Below are 5848 nucleotides of genomic sequence, written 5' to 3' on the forward strand. Positions count from 1 at the left end.
GGCTGTATGAATGTCTTCTTTTGAGAAATGTCTGTTCATATCCTTTGTCCACTTTTTGATGGGGTTGTTTTTTTCTTGTAAATTTGTTTGAGTTCTTTGTAGGTTCTGGATATTAGCCCTTTGTCAGATGAGTAGATTGCAAAAATTTTCTCCCATTCTGTAGGTTGCCTGTTCACTCTGATGGTAGTTTCTTTTGCTGTGCAGAAGCTCTTTAGTTTAATTAGATCCCATTTGTCAATTTTAGCTTTTGCTGCCGTTGCTTTTGGTGTTTTAGACATGAAGTCTTTGCCCATGCCTATGTCCTGAATGCTACTACCTAGGTTTTCCTCTAGGATTTTTATGGTATTAGGTCTAACATTTAAGTCTCTAATCCATCTTGAATTAATTTTCGTATAAGGAGTAAGGAAAGGATCCAGTTTCAGCTTTCTACTTATGGCTAGCCAATTTTCCCAGCACCATTTATTAAATAGGGAATCCTTTCCCCATTTCTTGTTTCTCTCAGGTTTGTCAAAGATCAGATGGCTGTAGATGTGTGGTATTATTTCTGAGGACTCTGTTCTGTTCCATTGGTCTATATCTCTGTTTTGGTACCAGTACCATGCTGTTTTGGTTACTGTAGCCTTGTAGTATAGTTTGAAGTCAGGTAGCGTGATGCCTCCAGCTTTGTTCTTTTGACTTAGGATTGTCTTGGAGATGCGGGCTCTTTTTTGGTTCCATATGAACTTTAAAGCAGTTTTTTCCAATTCTGTGAAGAAACTCATTGGTAGCTTGATGGGGATGGCATTGAATCTATAAATTACCTTGGGCAGTATGGCCATTTTCACGATATTGATTCTTCCTATCCATGAGCATGGTATGTTCTTCCATTTGTTTGTGTCCTCTTTTATTTCACTGAGCAGTGGTTTGTAGTTCTCCTTGAAGAGGTCCTTTACATCCCTTGTAAGTTGGATTCCTAGGTATTTGATTCTCTTTGAAGCAATTGTGAATGGAAGTTCATTCATGATTTGGCTCTCTGTTTGTCTGTTACTAGTGTATAAGAATGCTTGTGATTTTTGCACATTAATTTTGTATCCTGAGACTTTGCTGAAGTTGCTTATCAGCTTAAGGAGATTTTGGGCTGAGACAATGGGGTTTTCTAAATATACAATCATGTCATCTGCAAACAGGGACAATTTGACTTCTTCTTTTCCTAACTGAATACCCTTGATTTCTTTCTCTTGCCTGATTGCCCTAGCCAGAACTTCCAACACTATGTTGAATAGGAGTGGTGAGAGAGGGCATCCCTGTCTTGTGCCAGTTTTCAAAGGGAATTTTTCCAGTTTTTGCCCATTCAGTATGATATTGGCTGTGGGTTTGTCATAAATAGCTCTTATGATTTTGAGGTACGTTCCATCAATACCGAATTTATTGAGCGTTTTTAGCATGAAGGGCTGTTGAATTTTGTCAAAAGCCTTTTCTGCATCTATTGAAATAATCATGTGGTTCTTGTCTTTGGTTCTGTTTATATGCTGGATTATGTTTATTGATTTGCGAATGTTGAACCAGCCTTGCATCCCAGGGATGAAGCCCACTTGATCATGGTGGATAAGCTTTTTGATGTGTTGCTGAATCCGGTTTGCCAGTATTTTATTGAGGATTTTTGCATCGATGTTCATCAGGGATATTGGTCTAAAATTCTCTTTTTTTGTTGTGTCTCTGCCAGGCTTTGGTATCAGGATGATGTTGGCCTCATAAAATGAGTTAGGGAGGATTCCCTCTTTTTCTATTGATTGGAATAGTTTCAGAAGGAATGGTACCAACTCCTCCTTGTACCTCTGGTAGAATTCAGCTGTGAATCCATCTGGTCCTGGACTTGTTTTGGTTGGTAGGCTATTAATTATTGCCTCAATTTCAGAGCCTGCTATTGGTCTATTCAGGGATTCAACTTCTTCCTGGTTTAGTCTTGGAAGAGTGTAAGTGTCCAGGAAATTATCCATTTCTTCTAGGTTTTCCAGTTTATTTGCGTAGAGGTGTTTATAGTATTCTCTGATGGTAGTTTGTATTTCTGTGGGGTCGGTGGTGATATCCCCTTTATCATTTTTAATTGCGTCGATTTGATTCTTCTCTCTTTTCTTCTTTATTAGTCTTGCTAGTGGTCTGTCAATTTTGTTGATCTTTTCAAAAAACCAACTCCTGGATTCATTGATTTTTTGGAGGGTTTTTTGTGTCTCTATCTCCTTCAGTTCTGCTCTGATCTTAGTTATTTCTAGCCTTCTGCTAGCTTTCGAATGTGTTTGCTCTTGCTTCTCTAGTTCTTTTAATTGTGATGTTAGAGTGTCAATTTTAGATCTTTCCTGCTTTCTCTTGTGGGCATTTAGTGCTATAAATTTCCCTCTACACACTGCTTTAAATGTGTCCCAGAGATTCTGGTATGTTGTATCTTTGTTCTCATTGGTTTCAAAGAACATCTTTATTTCTGCCTTCATTTCGTGATGTACCCAGTAGTCATTCAGGAGCAGGTTGTTCAGTTTCCATGGAGTTGAGCAGTTTTGATTGAGTTTCTTAGTCCTGAGTTCTAGTTTGATTGCACTGTGGTCTGAGAGCCAGTTTGTTATAATTTCTGTTCTTGCACATTTGCTGAGGAGTGCTTTACTTCCAATTACATGGTCAATTTTGGAGTAAGTACGATGTGGTGCTGAGAAGAATGTATATTCTGTTGATTTGGGGTGGAGAGTTCTATAGATGTCTATTAGGTCTGCTTGCTGCAGAGATGAGTTCAATTCCTGGATATCCTTGTTAACTTTCTGTCTCGTTGATCTGTCTAATGTTGACAATGGAGTGTTGAAGTCTCCCATTATTATTGTATGGGAGTCTAAGTCTCTTTGTAAGTCTCTAAGGACTTGCTTTATGAATCTGGGTGCTCCTGTATTGGGTGCATATATATTTAGGAGAGTTAGCTCTTCCTGTTGAATTGATCCCTTTACCATTATGTAATGGCCTTCTTTGTCTCTTTTGATCTTTGATGGTTTAAAGTCTGTTTTATCAGAGACTAGTATTGCAACCCCCGCTTTTTTTTGTTCTCCATTTGCTTGGTAAATCTTCCTCCATCCCTTTATTTTGAGCCTATGTATGTCTCTGCGTGTGAGATGGGTCTCCTGAATACAGCAGACTGATGGGTCTTGACTCTTTATCCAGTTTGCCAGTCTGTGTCTCTTAATTGGAGCATTTAGTCCATTTACATTTAAGGTTAAGATTGTTATGTGTGAACTTGATCCTGCCATTATGATATTAACTGGTTATTTTGCTCATTAGTTGATGCAGTTTCTTCCTAGCCTCGATGGTCTTTACATTTTGGCATGTTTTTGAGATGGCTGGTACCGGTTGTTCCTTTCCATGTTGAGTGCTTCCTTCAGGGTCTCTTGTAAGGCAGGCCTAGTGGTGACAAAATCTCTAAGCATTTGCTTATCTGTAAAGGATTTTATTTCTCCTTCACTTATGAAACTTAGTTTGGCTGGATATGAAATTCTGGGTTTAAAATTCTTTTCTTTAAGAATGTTGAATATTGGCCCCCACTCTCTTCTGGCTTGGAGAGTTTCTGCCGAGAGATCTGCTGTGAGTCTGATGGGCTTCCCTTTGTGGGTAACCCGACCTTTCTCTCTGGCTGCCCTTAAGATTTTTTCCTTCATTTCAACTTTGGTGAATCTGGCAATTATGTGCCTTGGAGTTGCTCTTCTCGAGGAGTATCTTTGTGGCGTTCTCTGTATTTCCTGGATTTGAATGTTGGCCTGCCCTACTAGGTTGGGGAAGTTCTCCTGGATGATATCCTGAAGAGTGTTTTCCAACTTGGTTCCATTTTCCCCCTCACTTTCAGGCACCCCAATCAGACGTAGATTTGGTCTTTTTACATAATCCCATACTTCTTGCAGGCTTTGTTCATTTCTTTTTCTTCTTTTTTCTTTTGGTTTCTCTTCTCGCTTCATTTCATTCATTTGATCCTCAATTGCTGATACTCTTTCTTCCAGTTGATCGAGTCGGTTACTGAAGCTTGTGCATTTGTCACGTATTTCTCGTGTCATGGTTTTCATCTCTTTCATTTCGTTTATGACCTTCTCTGCATTAATTAGTCTAGCCGTCAATTCTTCCACTTTTTTTTCAAGATTTTTAGTTTCTTTGCGCTGGGTACGTAATTCCTCCTTTAGCTCTGAGAAATTTGATGGACTGAAGCCTTCTTCTCTCATCTCGTCAAAGTCATTCTCCGTCCAGCTTTGATCCGTTGCTGGCGATGAGCTGCGCTCCTTTGCCGGGGGAGATGCGCTCTTGTTTTTTGAATTTCCAGCTTTTCTGCCCTGCTTTTTCCCCATCTTTGTGGTTTTATCTGCCTCTGGTCTTTGATGATGGTGATGTACTGATGGGGTTTTGGTGTAGGTGTCCTTCCTGTTTGATAGTTTTCCTTCTAACAGTCAGGACCCTCAGCTGTAGGTCTGTTGGAGATTGCTTGAGGTCCACTCCAGACCCTGTTTGCCTGGGTAACAGCAGCAGAGGCTCAGTTGAAAATGCCGAAATCACCGGTCTTCTGTGTCGCTGGCGCTGGGAGTTGAAGACTGGAGCTGCTCCTATTCGGCCATCTTGCTCCGCCCCCCTTTTTTTTTTTTTTTTTGAGGCAGAGTCTTGCTCTGTCACCCAGGTTGGAGTGTAGTGGCATGATCTTGGATCCCTGCAGGCTCCACCTCCCAGGTTCATGCCATTCTCCTGCCTCAGCCTCCCAAGTAGCTGGGACTACAGGCGCCCACCACCACGCCTGGCTAATATTTTGTATTTTTAGTAGAGGGGGGTTTCACCGTGTTAGCCAGGATGGTCTCGATCTCCTGACCTCATGATCCGCCCTCCTCGGTCTCCCCAGGTACTGGGATTACAGGTGTGAGCCACCACGCCCGGCCTAAGGGTTTTCATATGAAGTAAAATGTCTTTCCTATAAATGCGCAAACTATTTTTTTCACTTAATTTCTTCCTATTTGAACTCAGAAGCAGTTTGAAGAGGATGAGGTCAGAAAGACTTTTAAGAAAATGTATCCCCAAACATTGGCTTTTGTGGCTCCCTTCATCATGAGTGACCTGTGGATCATGCACAGGGTAGTGACTAACTTCCGCAACTCTAAGATTTCATTTAAGCAACTTTTTCTCCCCAGTATCCAATATCTAGAATCTGATGTTCTATCTAGGAATGGTATGCTTGCATTATATTTTGCAACATTTGGTGGCTCTGTGTTTAAAATAAAAAGCTTTTAAAAGTCAATTGTATTTCTATATACTGGAAATGCAAAAATGAAATGTAACCAAAAGAAGAGCACTAAAACAATGATACATGGAACAATATCAAAAAAGATTAATAATATCAGCACTTAGTGGTATACATTTTCATCTCAGTATTCCTTTTGTTTTGTCCTCTGAATTTTGGTATATTATATTTTCATTTTAATTCAGTTTAATGTATTTTTTGTTTCATTTCAATTTTGTTTCTATGACCATGTCTTATTTATAAATGATTTGGCTTGTTTCCAAGTGTTTGGAGATTGTCTCATCTTTCTATTCTTACTTTATAGTCTGAATGAATCACAGCTAGAGAACATCTTCCATATGATTTCAATTATTTTACATTTTTTTAGTTTGTTTTCAAAGCTGTATACTTTTATTTTGATGGCTTCTGGCAAATGTCATACAATTTTAATATTGTTTTTTACTTTTATTTTAAGTTCGGGGGTCCATGTGCAGGTTTGTTACACAAGTAAACTTGTGTCAAGGGGGTTTGTTGTATAGATTATTTCATCACATAGGTATTAATCCTAGTACCCATTAGTTATTTTTCCTGATC

The sequence above is a fragment of the Theropithecus gelada genome, chromosome 7b (assembly GCF_003255815.1).
Source record: "Theropithecus gelada isolate Dixy chromosome 7b, Tgel_1.0, whole genome shotgun sequence".
NCBI lineage: Eukaryota > Metazoa > Chordata > Mammalia > Primates > Cercopithecidae > Theropithecus > Theropithecus gelada.